The 26,384-nt window shown below is 34.9% G+C and overlaps 1 protein-coding gene across 8 annotated transcripts in view; it reads right to left on the bottom strand.

Moving 5' to 3' along the window:
- CNTN1 (contactin 1) overlaps positions 1-26,384 on the bottom strand; it is a 420,382-nt gene that overhangs the window by 181,552 nt on the left and 212,446 nt on the right. Inside the window, exon 3 of one of the 8 annotated variants that reach the window (XM_077170574.1) lies at positions 1,680-1,715. The exons of the other annotated variants lie outside the window; for them this stretch is intronic. The gene's annotated coding sequence lies outside the window, so the exon portion shown is untranslated. The remainder of the gene's footprint in view (positions 1-1,679; positions 1,716-26,384) is intronic. 8 annotated transcript variants of the gene reach the window in all.

Genomic DNA, 26,384 nt, shown 5'->3' with positions numbered 1-26,384 from the left:
CACAGATACCCACCACTCCTGGGAATGACCAGGTCATACCCAAAGAGCTCAGCATCTCAGAATTTATAAATAACAGTTAAAACTCAGGAATAGATGTAACTGCTATAAGAGCTTAAAATTTAGGAACCTTTACAATAAGCCTTATTGAACATTCTGTAATCCTTGATTGTCAATTGCCCAGTCTCTGCCCAGTTCTATTCCCTGATAAACCATACTCTCAAATTCTATTCTCAAAGTTTGCACAATGTAGTTAGTCCATATTAGTAAGGCCTTACAGTATTTTTCTTTTCATTTCTGTCTTATTTCACTCAACATAATGTCCTTAAGGTCTATTTACCCAGTTGCATGCCTCACAACTACATTCCTTCTTGGAGTCACTGAATATTCCACTGTATATATAATCACAGTTCACCCTTCCACTTATCAGTCAATTGAACTCATAGGCCATCTCCATTCATTACAAATCATGAATACTGTTGCCAGAAACCAGTGAGCGAATGTCCATTCATGTACCTCCTTTCAGTTGTTCCAAGTATCTACCTAATAATGGAGTTGCAGGATTATATGGCAACCCTATACTTAGCCTCCTGTGTGCTCCAGAGGGGCTGCACCATTCTACGTCCCTACCAACAGTGAGTAGGTACATTTATCTTCACATTTTTCTCCAGCCCTTTACCTTTCTATTAATTTTTTTAAAACTGTTTTATTCACATACCACACAGTTCTTCCAAAGTAAATAATCACTGGGTCCCAGAGTAATCACATAGTTATACAGCTGGGCGTATTCATTGGGAGAGTTTTAGAAAACTCTCGCTTTTAGGTGGTAAAATAAATATAAAGTCCTACATTGAGTTTGTCCCATATTTGAGGAGTGTGTGTATATCTTCTTAGGTACTTTTTGAAATATGAGAAAATGCAGAAAGACTGTGATGATCCCAAACTATGTCTGGCATGTATCTAACACACTACACAGTGAACCTTAAGTGCCCTATTTAAAATGATAAAATTTGACCCAATAATGGAAAATGGAGATAACAATGAGTGAACCAGACAATGTGATTTCTCAATTGTTTGCAGTTCCAAGAACAACTAACTCAATGAGCAAAGGAGGTGCTGTTTCATCAAGCAAGAAAGATTTAAAACTCAAACATTTATTTACGGGATTCGACCCAAGCTCATTTCCACTAGTGGAAGTATCAGTTCATTACTCAAGGGCAAGGCCGTGTTTTATTCTATGTTCAACCACCAGAATCGAGCACTAAGTTTTGCAAAGAATTACTGCTCAAAATATGAGATGAATATTTAGGAAAGAGTGATATAAGTCACCCGTTTTAGTGGGAACTGGGGGTGGGGGACAATGGGAAAAGAGCATAACCCCTCTGTTGTCAGTGGTTTGCATGAAGAATCAGGGTCAGAAGGAAGTGAGTGGAGTCAGGTAATGAATGGGGTTACTAAAGGGCACAAATGTGACTCCAGAATCATAGAGACAGTACAGAAGTAAATAAATTACTGTTCTTAAAAGTTTACAAATTACCAACTTATATATTATCTCTGATCCTGATCGAATCTTTGTGAGATTTTTAGAGATGGGACTGAGTTACGGGGATCATATGCATTTACCAAAAATAAAGAACTAATAACAGGGCGGGCCACGGTGGTTCAGAAGGCAAAGTTCTCACCTGCCATGCCGGAGACCCGGGTTTGATTCCCAGTGCCTGTCCATGCAAAAAAAAAAAAAAAAAAAAAAAAGAACTAATAGCAGAGTCAGGATTTGCATAGTTATTCCAGACAGATTTAAATCCCATAATTTAACTGTTTAAATTTTAAAAGATGCTTAGACTATATCTTTGCTCTACATCATGAGCAACAATATTTTGCATATTTGATGATTAACATATTATTCAAAACACAAAGAAAGCGTTTCCCAACATGTGCTCCAGGGGCCATTTTTATTAGCAGCATTTGGGAGTGTTTATTAATAAGGGAGATTCCTGGGCAACTCCTAAGAGTAAATTAGGGTCTTTGAGGTTATAGCCCAAATATCTACATTTTAATTAAGCAGCTCAGTGAATCCTTAGGCATACGAAAATTCAAGAACTATTGCAGTAAGCACATTATGTGAATGTTGGAATATTTTCACCACCCACAGAGAACAATATATTGGTTTCTCTGTGCATGCAAATGTGTTCTGAAATCATTTGGCTACCTCTTCAGCAAGGGCATTCAAAAAATCAGGAGACACTCAACATTTAATAGCCTACCTCTTAAAAGTATGTCTATAGTGTAATTTGTTGTAGCATTTGATGTGGGTGAGAATTTAAAATCCTCTATGTGCACATTTGATTTACTTTGCCCTATCATTATGAAGAAGGTTTCCCAGTTTTATCTGAGACTCTATCCTCCTGCTACACCACAATGACCTAACTGGATGTATGTTTGAGTTCTCCTGTGGCCCAACTGAGGTTCAAACTGATCTGAGATGACTGGACTACAACAAAGAAATGTGCTCTCTGATACATTCCCTGTGAATCATATCTAAAAATACAAAGTGGCAGTTAATCAGTCTTTTGACAGCAGAAAAATATTACCATGCTAGCAAGACAGAACCTTCAAACTTCTTTCCCTCGTGTGCTCTCTCACACATACAGAAGAACAAGACCTGTGGAGAAATGGCACCAGATCTAAGAGCTCACTCAATTTCCACTGGGAGGGGTAAAGACTTCCTGGGCCATAATGCCCCTTTTGGACAGCTTCATTCCTCTGTGGAGACGTCCACATCTAGTAAAAAGCTTTAACCACTGTTGCCACTCTGCTTTACGCAGCTCCACTCAGAGACAGGCTGCCTAATGCAGCTGCAAAGACTCCTCTACGCTGCACAGTATCTGTTTGTCCTGGGCATTAAAGAGCAGGCATTTATTCCACTTTGCCAGTCTAAAGGTGCATGGAATTTCTTTATGTTTTCTAACAAGAGACACATCCATGAGGGGAGAATGAGCCTGACTTATAACTCTCATTAGCTGCAGTTCAGGTTAAGAGATATGTCACATAGAAAGTGGATTCTTCCTGAAAGGTCATGATATAGACCTTGACTTTCTATTTTTTTAAATAACAGGGAAGAGTCACTGAGTATAGGTTACTATATTAGTTCTTAGACTGACTGATTTCTACCCAAGCAATTTAGGCCATTATTTTTAGAAACAACATAAGAGACTTATTTTTAACGTACTTTGATTCAATTCAATTCAAGCAGTATTTATTTTTGAAATGCACATAATAGAATCTCAATGAAAGTTTGTGGCATTGAACCACATAGACATCTGTTTTATTGCATGCTATTCAAAACTGAAGAAATTTGTTTCAATGGCTTTAAACAATATACTACAAATTAATCATAGATAGGAAGATGGTTGTTAATTTTAATTATTCATTCATTTATTCCATAAATATTTACAATTTATCATGTCCAGAAATTTTGCACCAGCAGAATAAATATTAGTAAGTCAAAATATATATTCGATGAAGGATTTTCTAGATTATAAGCTCCTCAACAGCAAAGACTCTCATCCCTTTTCTATACCACACATTGCCTAACATAATGCCTTACACATCGAAGATCCTCCATTAATATCTGCTGAATAAATGTATTAAGCAATTATTAAAACAAATCATTGTCCTAAATTTGACTGGTAGATACATGTGGGCAAGAAGAAGTAGCGATAGTAAAAGCATAAAATAGTAAAGGTCAAATTCTGAGAACATTGAAGAATTTAGCAACATCGAGACATACGCTCACGGAAATGTTTGAGAAATAAAAATGGGAAGAGAAGTACAACAGATTATGGGACCTTAAGTGACATGGATTGGGCTTTGGGTTTCTTTCCCAGGCAGTAAGTAGTTGTCAAAAAGTTCTGCAAGAAAATGGCATCATAATTCATCCTAAGTGCTCTGGTGTATGAACGTTTTATTCTTCAGGCACCATTTAAGTCTTTATTCCCAGAACAGATATGGGGAGCCTCCTTAATTCTTGTACCATGATGCCTTCATTGTATCAAGTTTGCAAACTTACATTAACATTTTGGTCTTGTGTTGTACAGAGAACTTTATTGCTTTTCATTCTAACTGCTTACAGGTCTAAAAATGCCAACAGGGCAAAGGTGAGATACTTTCTTCCATTTCTATAAAATTATAGAACAAAGATGTGGATTATTCAAATACTGAAATCTAAAGGAATTCTATAGCTTCTAATAATTACTTTCTATTAATTATTATCTAGCTGTATATTATCTATACAACAATTATTTAGCTGTATCAAATTAAAATCTTATTAATCAAGACATATTTCTTAAATACAATGGCAGACTGAGGGAGGGACCAAAAACATTGTTTTCATTTTACTCCATTTCCATAGGCATGAACCCATTGTAAATAATGGATTCATACTCACAGGAAGATGTTATTCTTGGTTAAGATGTGGCCTACTGAATCAGGATGGGTCTTAATTCTGTTACTGGAGGGTTTACATAAAAATCCATGGGGAGGAGCAAGAACCTGGAAGTCAACAGAAATTTCGGGAAAGATGAGGACATTATCATGTGCTGGAAAAGCAAAGGAACCAAAGGATCATCAGTCAGCCAGAACATCTTCAACACTGAGAGAGAAAAAAAATAAGTATTCTCACCTCCAAAAGCCTGATATTTGTCATAGCAGCCAGAAGCGTAAACAAGCACCTACTATGTACAAAGCCCCACCGGGTAACAGAAGTAGAGGCAGATTCTCAAACTTCGGAGGTTTAGAATATAGTTAGGCAATAGCCCCAGAGTAATTTCAATGGATCTACCTTATGATCTCTGCTACCAAGAGGAAGCTTTGCCAATGGATTCATTATTCTAATAAACATGTATCCAGAGCTGTAAGGCTTACTGAACAACAGAAAATTCAATTTCAGCTTCAGAAGTAACTCTCTTGTACTCGTTGGCTCAAAATTTATTAATGGTATGGCATCATTTCATAATTAGTCAGCAAATATTAATTAACTTCTATGTGTTAAGCATTATGATAGCTTTATAGAAATAAAAAAATAATAATAAGTTGTCAAGTACTTAGCTTAGCAGTAAGATACCCATACTTTTCAATAAGTCTGTTGGGTCCACATCCTTTATTGAGACTTGTGTACTCAACGAGTACACTTAATCCTCACATGCAACAGTGATAGCTACTATTATTTACCTGTTACGAATAAGAAAACAGAAATCACAGCTATATCTCAGGACCCGGATCAAGCTTTATCTTTATAAGAAGAGGTCTCCTCCGATGGCCTCCTCCTATGAGATCCACTCCCTTGCCTAAAGTCCTAGAGCTGCTTGATTCACTCCCTGATATTTAATGCATTTTTGTTGCTCATCTTTTGAATGAAAGGCCATACCCAACTAAATATAGTTACATTGGATTAGAAAAAAACAGGTAAAGAAAATTGCAGGTGTTGAGAAAAAATATTTGGGGAAGGAGGTTTCTTTTGCTGAAATTTGGTATTTCTGATTGGTCTTGATGGCTTGTGAAGATAATAAGCAGATCAGAATATATGACTATGAAATTATCCTAGAAAGTCTGGACATATAGTCTTAGAATTTTATATTTTTCTGTCTATCCCCAAAAGGCAATGTGATTAAAAGACAAGAGCACAGAATGTGGGTACAATCATAAGTACTTTATATGACTAGATGGTTTGGGCAAATTATTTCATAATTTTAAAAATGGGAATAATAATACTTACTTGCAAGAATTATAGAAAAAAAATGTGTATAAGAAAGCTGTGTTCATTTCTCTTTACCCCTAAGCTGGAAACTACTGAGGAAAAAGAACCTACCTTTTACATATCTTCATATTCCAATTGAGCCTTAAATACTTTGCTCAATTAATGAGTGTGTTGTATATGGATTAATGACAGAGAAAGATGATAATTAAAAGAAAATGTACCTGGCAATGGCTATGTAACCACCTTCCTTTAGGACTCTTAAAAGTACAGGATTACTTTTTAAACATTAACATTGGTTTGAAGGTAATTCCATGCATTTTCACAATTGGAGGAACACCATCACTTCTCTTCCAGGATCTGATGACTATTCTAACCCAGTTAAGTTGCCTGTACAATTTGCAGTGTAGATTTGCAAAATCGACATGCATTTGGCAAATGTAGAAAAACTTATATTGGAAATATTGTTTTAAAACCCTTCACTGCCTATCACTTCCCTATGCTAGGTGCTAAGTATTAAATAGACTCAGGTATTAAATAGAGAGTATTAAATAGACTCTCTCTTCAAGGAGAGTGTGGACTAGTGAGAAATCAGACTTGATCAGATAGGACTTGCAGATACATTGGAAGTAGGAGGTGAGGTAAAAGAGATTCAAGGATGAGTCCTTATCTCCAGGCTTACCCATTGGAGTGGAAGATGTTATTCTGCAAAGGGGAGGTAGAGTTTTGGTGGGAAAAAGATTTGATGAAGAAGAATTTAGTTTTGAGCATGTTAGCTCTGAGTTTCCCATTCCACATGTAAATGAATATACCAAGTAAATATCTGAATAAATGAGACCAGAATTTCGAGGTAAGCTAGAGTTTGGGAATGTATATCTGGAAGTGATTTGCATAGAGGTACAATTTGAGACCTGGTTATAGAGGGAATCCCCTAATCAATTTGTTTGATTCATCAGAGAAGTGAAAGGCAGAAGAATGAAGTAGCAGAAATATAAACCTGAAATGATTTTTCCCTACATGGCTGTCTGACTAACTAAAATTAAAAAATAAATAAAGGGAGAAAGCCATGACAGCTGTATATATTGGCAAGAGCCCTACAGCTCTTTGCTCTCTTGCCAGAATTATTTGCTTTCTTTAGGAGTTTAGAAGAACATGTTTGGCTTTTATCCTAAAGTTCCTTCCAAAGTAAATAGAGTTTTTAAAATTTGCCTCTTAGACCAAAATTGTTTTGCAGATTAAGGAATGCCACTATTGTAGTTGCAGTTTCTAAGAATCAAGAATCTTTAATATAAGATCTGTTATATTTATTCAAAGAAGTTTAGTCTCGTTCAATAAAGAATCTGTACTGAATTTGATATTTCCAAATATCTGAAGCTGAATTTTAATTATCATTGACATTTTAAATGAATTTGATTTGGCTTGAAAATTAAACTCCTTGCATAACTAGGCAGAATATGATTATCCACACATTTAAGGTAAAGAAGGTTTTACAAATAACCAGGAAATGTTAGGCAAAAGGCCTGGTTTTATTGAGTTATATAGGTGACCAGATAGTCATTCTTTATATATACTTAAACTATGTCTGCCACCTTAAAGCCGGAACATTCTAGTTTTACCTTTTTGGTCTTCCAATAAATAATTTTTCTATCAGTAACTATGTTATACGTCCAACCCAAACATGTTTTTGTTTATTCACCCTCCAGTTGTTTTCATTTCTGGTTGAGTTCCATTTGTTTTGATTAAAGTATCCTGAATTTCTGGGAAGGACGATTTGTATTGATTTATAGTCTGCTGACTCTCAGCATTTCAACGGAAATAAAAGCGCCATGTGTTGCCTTTACATTTCTTTTAAAATGCATTATATAAAGAGTTGCTAGCAAGTCACCTCATGGCTACAGTAGTCAAAATGCTGCAGAATTTCAAGCTGTAAATCCCTTGCCCTGACAGAAATAGACTTCCATTAAAAACAACAACAATAAAAAAAACAATGTATATGGTTATTGAATAAGTCGCCCAAAATGATTAGCATTCCTGTCAAAGGACCATCTCTTTACTAAGTAAGGTTTTATGCTTGAAATACAAACTGGAGATGTGCCTATTAATACTGGTTCTCATGGCAAAGTCTTCTTAAAAATGTTGATACTAATGATTGTTTAGTCATGAGTCTGTCATCTGTTGGTGTTTCTTCTTCCTTAGAAGGGGGATTCCATTTCATTTTCCACACTTAATATTTTGTTGAATAGTAGTCAGTGACCCAATGTAGTCTTTCATAGAAGAATTTCTAGCTTGGTTGGGATATAGCATTTTGCTAAGAATGAGAAAATCCCTGATTCGCCCAGAACATGCATATTATTTTATTATTAAATTGAAAAATTCCACTGGGAACAACATTTTGATGGACATGCATAGCAGCACAGATTTGGACCTGAGATAACACTGCTATGCCCTCCGTGCCACCTGTGGCTAATTGCCCTTCATCTCTATACCGGCACCTTCAGACAGGCTTGTTGCAATGATGCAGCCTCTTAGTGGTAGATCCTTGTCCAACCCTATTAGCCAACTGGTTATCTGACCAGAATTGAGCTGCAAAAAGATGATAAAATCTTAAGATATGGCTGTAGTATTGAAGAGTTTAAATTATTCTTTCATAGAACAAGATATTTAAGTGAAATGCAAAGGTGAAAAAAAGGAAGAAAAAAGTACAACAGGAGGTTGTAGGAGAAACTGATGCTTACACTCAGCTTGCAAATATCCTTAGAGATAGTCTAATATCTACAGTTATTCTCAGAATTTGCTACTGATGTGTCTGGATTTGCTTTTTATTAATAGTTGTATGGTTTTAAAGACTAATTTCCTTGAGTAGGAGCTCAATAAGAAAATACTCATTTAATGGACACCTATTATGTTTCAGATACTGGAAACGTGTTTTGACATTTCTATCTCATCTTCACAATAATAGGTAGGTATTACACCAATTAATGAATCAAGAAAGTGAGAGTAAGAGCAGTTAAGTAACCTGCCAGTGATAATAAATGGCCTGAATCCTAACATCTTCATCCTCAGTAATTGCCTCCATTTTCTTCTTCATTCTTTCCATTATTGGCATATATGTAATGGACTATGCCAGGAACTTTGCCAAGTTCTTTATGTGAATTATCTCATTTAATACTTAATAATAATGTACTACAATAGACTATACTATTATCCCCATATGAAGGTATCCAGAGACATTGAATGTATTTCTTAAAGTTACTCAGCTCTTAAGTGGCCAAACAAGAATTTTAACCCAGGTCTATCTGATTTTGAAGTCAAATCTCTTAACCATTTATCTCCAGAGTCTATAAAGGAAAAACTTTATATCATGAGGCTCAACAGAATTAGAAAAATTGAAAATTGACACTCTTTTGTAGCTACCCTCTCGAGAATGCAATATTTTCCATCATCTCTAAGCTAGTTAGTTACTTCAAGCTTTGAATTTTGATTCTACCACCTCAATATAGTTAAAAAAAAAAATTCAAAGTTTCAGTTAGAGGAAAATAGTCTCAAGTTGAACCACTAAGGCATTTCATCAAGACCTGTGTATAGTGAGTTTCCACGGTCAGGTCAAAATAAATTAAGATCGGGTCATATACACAGGGAACTTGGAGGAGTGATCCTCAATCCTTGCTTTCTGTTTCTCTTTTTTTTTTTGGCATGGGCAGGCACCAGGAATCGAACCTAGTCTCCCACATGGCAGGCGAGAACTCTGCCTGCTGAGCCATTGTGGCCCACCCAATCCTTGCTTTTTGCCTCCATCCCTCACATCTAATAGATGGGCATTTCTGCTAACTGTACATCTAAAAATACTTTTACTTAGAATCCGTCCATTTCACTCCATCTCCGCTGGCACCAGCCTAGTTCAAATCACTGTCATTCTCACTTGGATTATTACAATGGTTTCCAATTCAGTTCCCCTAGGGTCACTGTAAAATCCACTCTTTACAATGCAGATAGAATGATTTTTAATACTGGAAATATGATTATGGCGCTCCTCCTTCAATGGCTAGCCCCTAAATTTAGTAAAAGGGGGACATTCCTCCAAATAGCCCACAAGGTACTGCCTGATCTAGTTCCTCTTCATTTTCCTGCTACTTATTTCTCAGGTCACAACTAAAATGTCCTTTCTGACAGGCTACCCCTAGATATGTCAACTTAATGTAGGCTTCCCTGTTGCACTCTCATAGTACCCTGTGCCTTTCCTTCATGTCAAGTATTGCACATTATAAGAAATCAATCATCAATACCTGACTCCCTCTTGGTCTAAAAGCTCCAACAGAGAAAATCCCAGAGGGTACCACGGCGACTATAACACAGGAAGTGTTTAATAAACATTTAGAAATCCCTGAATATAAAAGTTAACCAACGGCTTGAGATTTGACCTAGAAAAACACAGAATTCCTGAAGGGATAAACTGAAGATACTGAAAAATGAACTAAAGACATTCCAATTTTCCATAATTAATCCATATGGAACAGACTTTTCCTCAATCATATTCAAACTGTACTACCGCGTTTGACTGTCTTAATAGTTTTGTTTCATTTTTAAAAACCATTCATAAATTCATATATATATATTTTTCTGGTCTAAAATTCTGCAAATTAAGGTCAGCAATTCTAATTATAGATCTAGCTGATTCTCACCAATGTTTTAAAGATTTCCCCTGCAACTATAAATATATTAAGTAGACAGATGGAAGTGAATTTCCTAGGACAGCAGGTGGAACTCTTAAAGAGAATAATCTGAGAAAGAATTTTTCAAATATTTTAAGTTTTTAGGCTCAAATCAAAATTTTTTCAAGGGATTTCAAACAGCTAATCTCATGGATCAAAGATCTGCTGGCTCAGATTTACGTGTCCATTGGCAAAATGTCGTGGGATGGACTCAGTGGCAGGGGGAGTGGAAGCAAAGCTTTGTTCTTGGTATACTTGACTGTCCTTCCCTAGACAATAAATCAAAGAAGGCAATCTTTTCCTTGGCTGCATCTTTCACGTTTCTCTACTTCTGCTTACGGAGAACCGCCCAGCTTGTTAGACTCTTATTCTGTTTATTAATCTGATAAAATGTTCCCCAAAGTCTCTATATCAGACCCTGAAAAAGCCTGCTGCCTTGCCTACCAAGTAGGCGATTTTATTTGAGAGAATTTTCTATCTTTCCTCCTGTTTCAGCAATAGAAACATGAAAGGAATAGCTACTGGTAAAGGGAAAAACGTACACACACACAACTGCATTGTTTTGCTTTTTGTTAACAAGATTTCTTATAAGCCTCATCTAGAGTCTGAAATAAATAACCACAAGTTAAAATTGCAAAACACGCCCTGGTTCATTCCTGTTTCTCTACAAACCATAGGTACCCTATATGTAATTATAGGCTTGAATTATGTTTTCAATGTTGCCTTTTAAATCTTTAAAATTTAAATGAATATATCTATAAAAAGTCTTTTTTAGTATGTAAGTTATTTTGACATATTTCTATGGAAAATTAATAACTGATTTTTAAAGCTCAGTAATAGTTGCTTTCAAATAAAAAGTCTATAATGAAGAATAAGAACATTTAAATCATCACAAAATAAAATGAATTAATGTATAAATAAGACTACAAGTTACCCTTTCTCATTCAGATTAATGCTTCTTAACCATTCAGGGTTATAAATTCTTTGCATAATTCAGTGGAAGCTATGCAACATCTCCTCTAAATCATGCAAACCTACACACAGCGTTTGACAGACTGATGCCAGGTTACGAACAGGTTATGTCTTCAAAATTCTGTAAGGACAGGGGTCATGTCTATGCTGACTATTGTTTTATCCCAGTGCCTTCCAAAGCACCTGAAAAGTGGAAAGCACCCACTGAATACCTTTGAATATATTCATTTAGCACTGCTTTGGAAGCTTAGGCAAATACGGTACAAGTGAAGTAAAATTCAGATTTTAAACAATTAGAAAAAAGAAGGCAAAACAGTTATTTCCGTACAGTGTGATTATATGCCAGAATACCAAAGAACATGGATTTAAATAAATACTAGAATTAAGAGAGTTCAGCAAAATGGCTAAGCAGAAGGATAATATAAATCAAACAATAGCTTCCTTGTATACTAACAACAAATACTTAGAACTACAGGAAATAATGCTCCTATTTACAATATTAACAATCACATAATTACCTAGGAATAGACTTAACAAGAAGCAAAACAAATGAAAAAGCTATAAATATTTACTCACAGATATAAAAGAAGAATTTAAAAATTGAAAAAATATAATATTTCTCCCTGATAAGAAAACTAAATAAAATTAAAGTCTTTGAAGGTAATTAGTGTTCTTTCAAAGTGCAAATGGGATCTTTCTGAACTTGATAGAATGAGTCCAGGGAAAATGAGTGAAAAGCACATCAGAAAAATTTTGAAACAAAAACAGTTAACATTAGCATGCCGCTTACCACTAACCCCTTCAAATAGATTTAACCCTTATTTGATCCTCACAATTCATCCCTGAAGTAAGTACTATAAATATCTCCATTTTACAGATGGGGAAAAGAAAATGTAGAGATGTTAGGCAACTTACCCAAGGTTACACAGAAAAATATTTGGGATGTCAGGATTTATATCTAGTAGTCGAATCTTAGAATCCATATGCTTAACTGCAGTGACAAATTGTTTCTCAATACTAATAAAATGTGAATAATAAAATGGAGGCTATTAAAGCATCATATTACAAAGTTCCAGAAAATCACTGTCATGTTTTTCTAAGAAGACATGGATTCAATAATAGCCATCATTTACTGAGCATTTACTATACACTAGATACCTTACATATATTATCTCACTTAACCCTCATGACAGCCCTGTGAGAAAGTCTCTATCCTCAGGTTCATTTTAGAAAGGACACAACTGAGGCATGTAGGTTAAGCAACAAGTCCAAGATCATGGTGCTTCTAAATGGTAAAACTGAGATTTGAACCCAGAAAATAAAAACTCCATAAAGTGCACTAATCAATATTGCTTACATTCCTCACTTCTTAAAATGTTTACAGATAAAGACATAAAACATGATTTAATAAAGGGCACTGAGGCAAATTAAAACCAACCTACAACCTTTCCTCTGTCTCCACCACACACCCAGCAGCGAGAGTCTTCCAAAGTTAAAGGAGCCACAACATCTTTTGCTGGTGGGACCCGCAGACAGACAAGAACCACATACTGGGCAGGATAAGAAAAACAGAGCCCAGAGACTTCACAGGAAAGTCTTTCAACCTGCTAGGTCCCACACTCAGGGAAATCTGATGAAATGCCCAGACGCCAGCAAAAAATAACAAATCACACCAGGAAAATTGAAGATATGGCCCAGTCAAAGGAACAAACCAATAGCTCAAATGAGATACAGGAGCTGAGACAACTAATTCTGAATATAGGAACAGAAATGGAAAACCTCTTCAAAAACCAAATCAATAAATTGAGGGAGGACATGAAGAAGGCATGGAATCAACAAAAAGAAGAAATGGAAAGTCTGAAAAAACAAATCACAGAACTTATGGGATTGAAAGACACAGTAGAAGAGATGAAAAAAACAATGGAAACCTACAATGGTAGATTTCAAGAGACAGAGGCTAGAATTAGTGAACTGGAGGATGGAACATCTGAAATCCAAAAAGAAACAGAAACTATAGGGAAAAGAATGGAAAAATTTGAGCAGGGGCTCAGGGAATTGCATGATAATATGAAGTGCACAAATATATGTGTTGTGGGTGTCCCAAAGGAGAAGAGAAGGGAAAAGGAGGAGAAAAACTAATGGAAGAAATTATCACTGAAAATTTCCCAACTCTTATGAAAGACCTAAAATTACAGATCCAAGAAGTGCAGCGCACCCCAAAGAGAATAGATCCAAATAGGCGTTCTCCAAGACACTTACTAGTTAGAATGTCAGAGGTCAAAGAGAAAGAGAGGATCTTGAAAGCAGCAAGAGAAAAACAATCCATCACATACAAGGGAAACCCAATAAGACTATGTGTAGATTTCTCAGCAGAAACCATGGAAGCAAGAAGACAGTGGGATGATATATTTAAATTACTAAAAGAGAAAAACTGCCAACCAAGACTTCTATATCCAGCAAAATTGTCCTTCAAAAATGAGGGAGAAATTAAAACATTTTCAGACAAAAAGTCACTGAGAGAATTTGTGACCAAGAGACCAGCTCTGCAAGAAATACTAAAGGGAGCACTAGAGTCACATATGAAAAGACAGAAGAGTGAGATATGGGGAAGAGTGTAGAAAGAAGGAAAATCAGATATGATATATATAATACAAAAGGCAAAATGGTAGAGGAAAGTATTACCCAAACAGTAATAACACTAAATGTTAATGGACTGAATTCCCCAACAAAAGATATAGACTAGCAGAATGGATTAAAAAACAGGATCCTTCTATATGCTATCTACAGGAAATACATCTTAGACCCAAAGATAAACATAGGTTGAAAGTGAAAGGTTGGGAAAAGATATTTCATGCAAATAACAACCAGAAAAGAGCAGGAGTAGCTATACTAATATCCAACAAATTAGACTTCAAATGTAAAACAGTTAAAAGAGACAAAGAAGGATACTATCTACTAATAAAAGGAACAATTCAACAAGAAGACATAACAATCATAAATATCTATGCACTGAATCAAAATGCCCCAAAATACATGAGGAATACACTGCAATTACTGAAAAGGGAAATAGACACATCTACCATAATAGTTGGAGAATTCAATTCCCCACTCTCATCAATGGACAAAATATCTAGACAGAGGATCAATAAAAAAACAGAAAATTTGAATATTACAATAAATGAGCTAGACTTGACAGACATTTATAGGACATTACACCCCACAACAGCAGGATACACCTTTTTCTCAAGTGCTCATGGATCATTATCAAAGATAGACCATATGCTGGGTCACAAAGCAAGTCTCAACAAATTTAAAAATATTGAAATCATACACAACACTTTCTCAGATCATAAAGGAATGAAGTTGGAAATCAATAATAGGCAGAGTGCCAGAAAATTCACAAATATGTGGAGGCTCAACAACACACTCTTAAACAACCATTGGGTCAAGGAAGAAATTACAAGAGAAATTAGTAAATATCTTGAGGTGAATGAAAATGAAAACACAACATATCAAAACCTATGAAACGCAGCAAAGGCAGTGCTAAGAGGGAAATTTATTGCCCTAAATGCCTATATCAGAAAAGAAGAAAGGGCAAAAATTCGGGAATTAACTGTCCACTTGGAAGAACTGGAGAAAGAACAGCAAACTAACCCCAAAGCAAGCAAAAGGAAAGTAATAACAAAGATTAGAGCAGAAATAAATGAAATTGAGAACATGAAAACAATAGAGAAAATCAATAAGACCAGAAGTTGGTTCTATGAGAAAATCAACAAGATTGATGGGCCCTTAGCAAGACTGACAAAAAGAAGAAGAGAGAGGACGCAAATAAATAAGATCAGAAATGGAAGAGGAGACATAACTACTGACCTCACAGAAATAAAGGAGGTAATAACAGGATACTATGAACAACTTTACGCTAATAAATACAAAAATGTAGATGAAATGGACAAGTTCCTAGAAAGGCATGAACAACCAACTTTGACTCAAGAAGAAATAGATGACCTCAACAAACCAATCACAAGTAAAGAAATTGAATCAGGCATTCAAAAGCTTCCCAAAAAGAAATGTCCAGGACCAGACGGCTTCACATGTGAATTCTCCCAAACATTCCAGAAAGATTAGTACCAACTCTGCTCAAACTCTTCAAATAATTTGAAGTGGAGGGAAAGCTACCTAATTCATTCTATGAAGCCAACATCACCCCCATACCAAAACCAGGCAAAGATATTACAAGAAAAGAAAACTACAGGCCAATCTCTCTAATGAATATAGATGCAAAAATCCTCAACAAAATTCTAGCAAATCGAATCCAACAACACATTAAAAGAATTATACATCATGACCAAGTAGGATTCATCCCAGGTATGCAAGGATGGTTCAACATAAGAAAATCAATTAATGTAATACACCATATCAACAAATCAAAGCAGAAAAATCACATGATCATCTCAATTGATGCAGAGAAGGCATTTGACAAGATTCAACATCCTTTCCTGTTGAAAACACTTCAAAGGATAGGAATACAAGGAAACTTCCTTAAAATGATAGAGGGAATATATGAAAAACCCACAGCTAATATTGTCCTCAATGGGGAAAAATTGAAAACTTTCCCCCTAAGATCAGGAACAAGACAAGGATGTCCATTATCACCACTATTATTCAACATAGTGTTGGAGATTCTAGCCAGAGCAATTAGACAAGAAAAAGAAATACAAGGCATCAAAATTGGAAAGGAGAAGTAAAACTATCACTGTTTGCAGACAATATGATACCATACGTCGAAAACCCAGAAAAATCCACAGCAAAACTACTAGAGCTAATAAATGAGTACAGCAAAGTAGCCGGTTACAAGATCAACATTCAAAAATTGGTAGTGTTTCTATACACTAGCAATGAACAAGCGGAGGGGGAAATCAAGAAATGAATTCCATTTACAATTGTAACTAAAAGAATAAAATACTTAGGAATAAATTTAACTAAAGAGACAAAAGACCTATACAAAGAAAACTACAAAAAACTGTTAAAAGAAATCACAGAAGACCTAAATAGATGGAAGGGCATACCATGTTCATGGATTGGAAGACTAAATATAGTTAAGATGTCAATTCTACCTAAGTTGATCTATAGATTCAATGCAATACCAATCAAAATCCCAACAACTTATTTTTCAGAAATAGAAAAACCAATAAGCAAATTTATCTGGAAGGGCAGGGTGCCCCGAATTTCTAAAAGTATCTTGAGGAAAAAAAACGAAGCTGGAGGTCTCACGCTGCCTGACTTTAAGGCATATTATGAAGCCACAGTGGTCAAAACAGCATGGTATTGGCATAAAGATAGATATATCGACCAATGGAATCTAATAGAGTGCTCAGATATAGACCCTCTCATCTATGGACATTTGATCTTTGATAAGGCAGTCAGGCCAACTCACCTGGGACAGAACAGTCTCTTCAATAAATGGTGCCTAAAGAACTGGATATCCATATGCAAAAGAATGAAAGAGGACCCGTATCTCACACCCTATACAAAAGTTAACTCAAAATGAATCAAAGATCTATACATTAGGTCTAAGACCATAAAACAGTTAGAGGAAAATGTAGGGAGATATCTTATGAATCTTACAATTGGAGGCGGTTTTATGGACCTTAAACCTAAAGCAAGAGTACTGAAGAAAGAAAGAAATAAATGGGAGCTCCTCAAAATTAAACACTTTTGTGCATCAAAGAACTTCATCAAGAAAGTAGAAAGACAGCCTACACAATGGGAGACAATATTTGGAAACGACACATCAGACAAAGGTCTAGTATCCAGAATTTATAAAGAGATTGCTCAACTCAACAACAAAAAGACAGCCAATCCAATTACAAAATGGGAAAAAGACTTGAACAGACACTTCTCAGAAGAGGAAATACAAATGGCCAAAAGATGAATAGATGCTCAATGTCCCTGGCCATTAGAGAAATGAAAATCAAAACCACAATGAGATATCATCTCACACCCACCAGAATGGCCATTAGCAACAAAACAGAAAATGACAAGTGCTGGAGAGGATGTGGAGAAAGAGGCACACTTATCCACTGTTGGTGGGAATGTCAAATGGTGCAACCACTGTGGAAGGCAGTTTGGCGGTTCCTCAAAAAGCTGAATATAGAATTGCCATACGACCCAGCAATACCATTGCTAGGTATCTACTCAAAGGACTTAAGGGCAAAGACACAAATGGACATTTGCACACCAATGTTTATAGCAGCATTATTTACAATTGCAAAGAGATGGAAACAGCCAAAACGTCCATCAACAGACGAGTGGCTAAACAAACTGTGGTATATACATACGATGGAATACTATGCAGCTTTAAGACAGACTAAACTTATGAAGCATGTAATAACATGGATGGACCTAGAGAACATTATGCTGAGTGAGACTAGCCAAAAACTAAAGGATAGATACTGTATGGTCCCACTGATGTGAACCGACATTAGAGAATAAACTTGGAATATGTCATTGGTAACAGAGACCATCAGGAGTTAGAAATAGGGTAAGATAATGGGTAATTGGAGCTGAAGGGAAACAGACTGTGCAACAGGACTGAATACAAAAACTCAAAAATGGACAACACAATACCACCTAATTGTGATGTAATTGTGTTAAAACACTGAATGAAGCTGCATCTGAGCTATAGTTGTTTTTTTCTCTTTATATATTTTTTTGTATTTTTTATTTTTATTTTTTCTCTATATTATCATTTTATTTCTTTTTCTGTTGTCTTGCTATTTCTTTTTCTAAATCGATGAAAATATACTAAGGAATGATGATCATACATCTATGTGATGATATTAAGAATCACTGATTGCATATGTAGAATGGTATGATTTCTAAATGTTGTGTTAGTTAATTTTTTTAATAAATAAAAAAACTCAAAAACATTTGGTGACTATTTATAAGAAATAGAACATAAAGAATAACATAAGACTTTCTGTTATTTCTATGTAATGGCATTATGGGTGACCTTTTTTTAATTTTTAAATATTTTTCTCTGTACTCATATATTTCTACAATGAAGGATACGCTTTAATAGTCAGAAAATTATTATGAAAATAAAAATTAAGATAAGCTTATTATTGTTTTTATGTTTATTTCTTTAAAAGTGATTTTGACAGAATTTAATTTATATGCTTACAATTTTATCATTCATATGAATAAAAAACAGAATATGTGGATGTTTCAGTGCAACATAAAGAAACCAAAACAATTTCCAAAGTAATGCCATTTAAGTAAATCCGTAACAGACTCCCTCTGGATATGGAGTTAACATTATTTTTCTACTTTTTAAATCAGGACATGCTACTAGCATACTTCTTATTACAGGGCTGAAGACAGATCGGTAGGGGATTTTATGTTCAAACTGTGTTTCCTAGCAATACTCTTTAAGCCAGAGTGTCTTTTTTCTATCAATCACTTGCATCTGTTGAGAATGCTTAAAAACATCTCTCCAATCCTGTGAATAAACAATGTGAATTAGGCTAGCAGGCAGCTGCAAAAGGAGGAAAGAAATGTCAATTCAATATTCACTAGATTTATCTTGTTCATTTTGGAATACTATGTGCCTGTGCTTTAAGTTTGGGGGAATTCATTTGCATTTATCAGTCACAGTTTTATGATTTTAGTAACACTTTTAATTGTCTGGGATTTGAGACTGAAAGAGAAGATGCCATAACCACGGCATCCTCATTTACTCACCACCGGAAATCATTAGCAACTGATTCTAAGGAATTCATTCACAGCTTTTCAATTGGTCAGTAGTTCTCAACTGAATGCAAATTAGAATCACTTGGAGTCTTATTTATAAAACCACCCATGCCTGGGTTCAAATCCCTAGAAATTCTGTCTGGGGTGAGGCTTCATTAAAAATCTCCCAAAGTGATTATAATATGTCATATGAATTGAAAGCAATTGCATTGTTAGTATTCACAGTATCAGTCTTTGTTTTCCTGGCACTGTGCAAGGTGTGTAATAGGTGAGGAATTAAGTTTCTAGAATAAATGATTGAAAGATGATGCTCAGAACATGTAGTGAGTGTTCTAACTTCTGCATGTATTTGCTTTGGGTGAAATGTAAATTTAAGAAAATGAAACTTTTATAAAGAATAAAAATGAAAAATCAATGTTTTATGTGTTTAAAGCAAGTGAGAAATAAGGAAATAGTTTAAAATGTCTTTATATTACTATAAACTACTTTATTTACACAGAAGAAAGCAGTTTAAATGAAGATTATACATGTATACATGGATATATATATAGGGTTACTTTCAGAAGGATGCACGCACTACATAGGACTATTGAAAACGGGATACTATTTGGGGCTCTATCATACAATTCAGTGTGGAACTGATCCTAGGGCATGGGTGAGCATTTAAAAAGACCCAAATGAGCTTATTTCTGCTGAGAGGACCACCTCCTACGGTTCTAGGGGCAAAAACTTTTCAGTGACAGGCACCAATACAAATCCCTTTCTTTGTCGCCGTTAGCTGTAGTTCTATTATCTGGCATTTGCAGTTGAATAAATCCTAAGTGACACACGATCTTTCGCTATGCCATCTCCCTTCTTCACAATAAATCCTCTTTTGCCTATAATCCAATTTGCAAATATGGCTAGTAATTAAAATCTGTCTTTTGCACTACTTCCACTTCTATTCTATGCCATTTAAACACCAATCTATTTGTTTCCAGCAATTGGTCTATTTATTCTCAGGTATTATTTACCACTATTTCCTGAAAATGCAATTTTGTTTCTGCTATTCTTCACCCCGTTGATCTCCATCTCACTCAGGAAATGCTGCTTCCCTTCTTCCTCTTCAGATCTGCCTACCTAGAAAGTCTCAGTAAATTGGAACCTTGTTCCTCAAAGACTTCCCAACTGTGAACTCACAATAATCTTTCTAAAAACCTAGTTGGTTCTAGAATTTCTTATATTCAACAATAATTGTTAAATGAATGAATTCTTAGCACACATTGATTGTTACGGATTTCTTTACTGCCAGCCTGTCATCTTTCTTGAATAATATTTACTTTATTAATATTTCTCACACCTTATACTCTCTACAGCAATCAGCAACAAACTATCTGGCACACAGGCATTACTAAAACATTTTATAATATTCGTTCAATTTATCTAATAATATTTATCTACATGGAGTATATAAATATCACAAAGAATTTCTTGTTTCTGAAGAGTTTTTCTCTTCTTTGCTTTTCAGAGCTTTGTTTTTGCAAGTCCACAAAGTCCAATAGGTGAACAAGTTTTGAAATAAATTTGCACTCAAAGTAATAGTCACAGCACACATAGAATTGATTATAATGAGTTTATATTTCTCTATGACACTCTTATCCTCTATTATCACCCAGACCATATTTTTCTCCTATATATAGGTAATCAAGAACAATTTAGAGGAATTTCCTTGTTCCAGCTTTAATGGTTTTGTTAATTTCCTTCCTTGCTTCCTGACACATATATTTTGTTATTTGGTGCTAACACTAGCTCTTCCTGAAATCTAATTTCATATCTTTCCTGATTTTCTTCTACTGGTTCCTAATCTCTTCTACCTGACCCATCCTGCACAATGCAAAGAGAAAGGAGGAAGGAGAAGTTGTTTACAAAAAGCTCATTAGTTATTTATCTTTGTGGGAATTTCACATCTTGGATTTCTTTAAGAAGCAGGATCGTGGTTGTTTTCTCAAAAGTTGAAATAAGATAAGGGATTCCAGAGAACATATGTCAGAGAAATGTACCTTTCTTTACAGTAGGAAGAATAGAGGTAAATCCTTTACAAAAATAGTGTACAGTATAAAATACTGATTAGGAGATTTCCCTTCCAAAAGAGATGAAAGATATGCTGTTAAATGCTCCATAAGGAAAGGTCAACTGTGTGTGTGTGATATTGGTTAAGTGATTAATATATGTAATTAAGGTCATCCTAATGATTTAAAATCTCAATTTGAAAAACCATGACATTGATTTAGTTCCTCCTCATACGCCAAGTCCAAGAGTGGTTTAGTTGTTAATCAAACTCTGAACAAAGCAAGTCTGAGAAAGGTGACCCTATTGCCCTTCAGACTTCCAAGCCATGCTGAGTTCATCTTCATAATATTATTAATTTTTAGATTATTTACAAAAGCTTACTCCAGAGACTCTCATAAAAAGTTAAATAATGTGAACAAATCTCATTAGCAAACAGAAAGTACATTAAGCCTGTCAGGCTCTTAAAGGTGAAGATAATTTTTCCTTTGAAAGGAACCATTTTGGGGGGGGGTGTTTATGTCTCCCACTTTGATTCTTTCACAAAAGGAGACAAGAGTGAAATTCAATCCTCTATTAGAACTATAAAATTAACAGAATCATTAAATTGAAATGCTATTTTGGATATTAACCTAGAAAAGTTACTAAATGTACCACAGCAACTACAAGGAAAAACTTAAAACTTTTAGGTGGAAAATACTGAGCAAATATCTCAAGTCATTACTGAACCCAAACCAGGAGAATTAAACTAAAATGTTAGCTAGTTATAACAACAAACTGGCACATGCTGAGAGCTGAAGGGGAAACATGCCAAGGTATTCTGATAAGTTCATAAAACAGGAAAGTTCATATACACAATGATTCTGATGAAATTCTTTCCATTATAGCAACACAAAACCAAGTCATTAATTGTGAAAGAAAATGAAGACATACTTGAATTTTTAGTTTTTGAAACTCATTATATGTAGACTATTAGTTCAAATTTATCCAAGCTAAATTTCAGGAGGAAATAATGTACAGCAGCTGACAAAATGAGAGAAAATATTTGTAAACCACATATCTGATAAGGGTTTAATATCCACAAATACAAAGAAATCCTTCTAGTTTAACAATACAATGACAAACAGCTCAATTAAAAACTGGGCACAAGACTTAAAAAGACATTTCTTCAAGAAGATATATAAATGCCAAAAAGCCCATGAAAAGATATTCAACATCATTAGCCATTAGGAAATGCAAATAGAAATCACAATAAGGTATCACATGCACTAGAATGACTACTATTTTTTTACAAAAGGAACACTTACTCATTACTGGTGATAATGTAAGGTGGTATGGAAGACAGTTTGGCAGTTCCTTAGAAAGAAATATATAGAATTACCATATGACCAGGCAATCTGGATTCACTTCTAGGTATATACCCCAAAGAATTGAAAGCAGAGACTCAAACAGATAATTGTACACAGATGTTCATGGTGACATTATTCACAATTGCCAAAGAAGGAAGTAGCCTGAGTGTCCACCAACTAATGAATGGATAAACAAATGGTAGTATATACCCACAATGGAATATCATTTATCCTTAGAAAAGAAAGAAATTCTCATACAGGGATGAACCTTGAAGACATCATGTTGAGTGGATTAAGGCAGGCACAAAAAGACAAATCATACAATAGTAAGATCTCACAGATATGGAATAATTAGAATAATCAAACTCATAGAGTCAGAATCTAAATTACATTGCCAGGGGATGGGGTGGGGTTGGGGAAAAGTGCATTAATGCTGAAATTGTACAAAATTTCTATTTAGGGATAATGGAAAAGTTTTGGTAATGGATGGTACTAATGGGAGTACAACAGTGTGAACATAACAAATACCAATGAATTGCATATTTGATTGTAGTTAAAAGGGGAAATTTTAGGTTGTTTGTATGTTACTAGAATAAAAGTTTTTTAAAAAATCCATGGAAAGGTGCAACATAAACAATGAACCTTAAGTAAAACAGAAAACATAGTTAATAGCACAATTATAAAAAGTGCTATCAACCTTCCTGGCAACGTGGGACAGAAATCCTAGAAGGGGCTGGGATTCAGCATCAAAGGATTGAGAAAACCTTCTCGATCAAAAGGGGGAGGAGCGAAATGAGACAAAATAAAGTGTCAATGGCTCAGAGATTCCAGACAGAGTCGAGAGGCTATCCTGGAGGTTATTCTTACGAATTATATAGCTATCACCTTTGTAGTTAAGGTGTGATGGAGAGGCTGGAGGGAACTGCCTGAAAATGCAGAGCTGTGCTCCAGTAGCCATGTTTCTTGAAGACAATTGTATAATGATATAGCTTTTGCAATGTGACTGTGTGTCGTGAAAACTTTGTGTCTGATGTTTCTTTTATCTACCTTATGGACAGACGAGTAAAACTTATGGATTAAAAATAAATAAATAATGGGGGAACAAATGTTAAAATAAATTTAGTAGATTGAAATGCTAGTGATCAATGAAAGGGCGGGGTATGGGGTATGGTATGCATGCATTTTTTTCTGTTTTCTTTTAATTTCTTTTTCTGAATTGATACAAATGTTCTAAGAAACTATCATGACAACGAATAACAACTATGTGATGATATTGTAAGTTATTGATTATATATCAAGAATGGACTGATCATATGGTAAGAATGTTTGTGTTTGTATGTTATGTTTAATAAATAAAAGTGCTATCAGCAATTGTAACAAATGTACTACACTAATGCAAGGTGTTAATAATAGGGTATATGGGGAGCCTGTATTTTATGCATGATTGCTCTGTAAACCCACAACTTCTCTAATAAAAAATAGTAACAATGCACAGCTGCTAATGTATTAGAATTATCAGTTGCTAAATATGTTTTTAGAACCAATTGAAATGATATCACAAAGCTCTTCTATCAAAGCATTTTTTGAGAGGAAAATAATATTATTTGTCCTACGGATATAAAATTATATTTCTGCCTCAAGAAACCTCTGGTGGCAACAGAGCGAAAAAGAAAAGTTACGACTTTAAAACATTCAGTATACGCAGCAGTTTGGAGCTCTTATGAACCCCAGAAAAGGCCATGTTCTTTTAATCCACTCCTGTGGGAGTAGAACAGTTCTAGGTAGGATCTTTTGATTAGGTTATTTCAAATGAGACTTAACCCACCTCATTGAAGTTGGGTGTTAATCTTCTCATCAGAGTCCTATATAAGAGGATAAAATAGAGAGAGAGAGATGCTAGACGACAGAAATACCTACAGAAGCTCATGGAAAAAGCCCCAGAGAAGCTGAGACAAGGACATATCACAGAAGCAGATAGAGAAAGCTTCACTAAAGCCAGGAGCCGGAAGCAATGAAACCTGAGAGACAAGAACCAGCAGATGCTGGCCACATGCCTTGCCACCAGACAGAGGTGTCCCAGATGCCAGCAGTCTGTCTTCAGAGTCCTGGTATCATCCTGCTGATGTCTCCAGTTGGATATTTTTATGGCCTAAGAACTGTAAATAGTAAGTTAATAAATCTCCATTGTGAAAGCCAGCCCATTTCTGTACATTGCATTTCAGCAGCTCTAACAGACCAAAACAGTGTGTGTGTGTGTGTGTGTGTGTATTTAATAAGAAACGGTTTGGCTTTGAAATGGACATATGAAATTTTTAAATAGCAATAATGGATTTTTTTCCTCTACAAAATGCAAAAGAGCTTCTAGTTTTCATTTATGTCTATATTTTAAAAAAAATTGAGGATAAAGGTGGCCATTTGATGGGTTAGTCAAATTTCTAGTAAAAAAAAAGACATTTCAATGATGTGGCTATTATTCAATGCTAATTGGTAAAATTTTCTATGAGGTTCTATAAGGTTTAAATATAACTCTATATAGTTTACAATAAAATTTGGGGGTAATATTCTTCAAGGCACTCTGTTACTTTGATTTCAATTCAGTGGATATCTCTTAGGGAATTAAGCTTCTTTAAACTTGATTCTAGACGACGGCAAAGATGCTTAAGCATTTTTTTCGTATGTTCTTTCTAGAACACAAGCCTGATGAAAGTGGGGAATGCAGTTTTCAATTTTCTGGTAACTCATATTAAAAATTACAGGCTAAAAACAAAAACAAAATGTAATTTTTATTAAATAATGTTAGCAGTCCTTAATCTGTGGCTGTTTTATTTTTCCATGTTTTTAGACATGAAATTTATAACCCAAAATTAAGCATATGAGTCAAGACTGGTGATAAAAAAATCATTAAACTGAAAAAACGTTAATTTTACTCTGAAATAGATGACAGCTTTTATTTTCAAGCATCATCTCAGAGAGAGGTATTGATGAGTTAACATAATTTCCTAAAGTAAAGAATGAGTCAGAATATCTGTGTTTACTCTCCACAGTGTACTTAAATCCTGTGCCATAAAAATAGAAAAATAAATAAAAGAAAGACAAAATAAAAGGCATTCAAATTGGAAGGGAAGAAGTAAAACTACATTATTCCATGATGACATGGTTCTTTATATGGAAAATCTCAAAAAATTTGCAAGAAATCTATTGCAATTAATAAATGAATTCTGCAAGGTTACAGGGTACAAGATTAACACTCAAAAACCAGTTGTGGTTCTTGTTCAGATATCAGCACTGAACAATCTGGAATGGAAATTAATAAAACAATTCAATTTATAATAGCATTTAAAAGAATAAACTTTTTAGGACTACAATTCTCAAGGAAGTGAAAGGCTGTACACTGAAAACTTCAAAACAATGCTGAAAGAAATGAACAAAGAACTAAATAAATAAATGGAATGGTCAGTGTTCATGCATTTAAAGATTTAATATTCTTAAGACAGCAATACACCTCAAACTGATCCACAGATTGAATGCAACACCTAACAAAATTCCAGCCACCCTTTTCTGTAGAAATGGCAAAGCTGATCCTCAAATTCATATGGAACTGCAATGGGCCTCAAATATCCGAAAGAGAAGAACAAAGTTGGCAGTCTCATACTTTCCTGATTTCAAAATTTATGTCAAAGCTACAGTCAAAGCAGTAGAGTGCTGGCATAAGGACAGACATGTTGACCAGTGGAAAAAAATTGAGAATCCAGAAATGAACCCACACATCTAAGGCCAATATGCCTCCCTCCAAAAATGTCTACATAG

The sequence above is a fragment of the Tamandua tetradactyla genome, chromosome 7 (assembly GCF_023851605.1).
Source record: "Tamandua tetradactyla isolate mTamTet1 chromosome 7, mTamTet1.pri, whole genome shotgun sequence".
Lineage (NCBI taxonomy): Eukaryota > Metazoa > Chordata > Mammalia > Pilosa > Myrmecophagidae > Tamandua > Tamandua tetradactyla.
The sequence above is the reverse complement of the archived record's forward strand: the minus strand, read 5'-3'. Positions and strand labels throughout refer to the sequence as shown.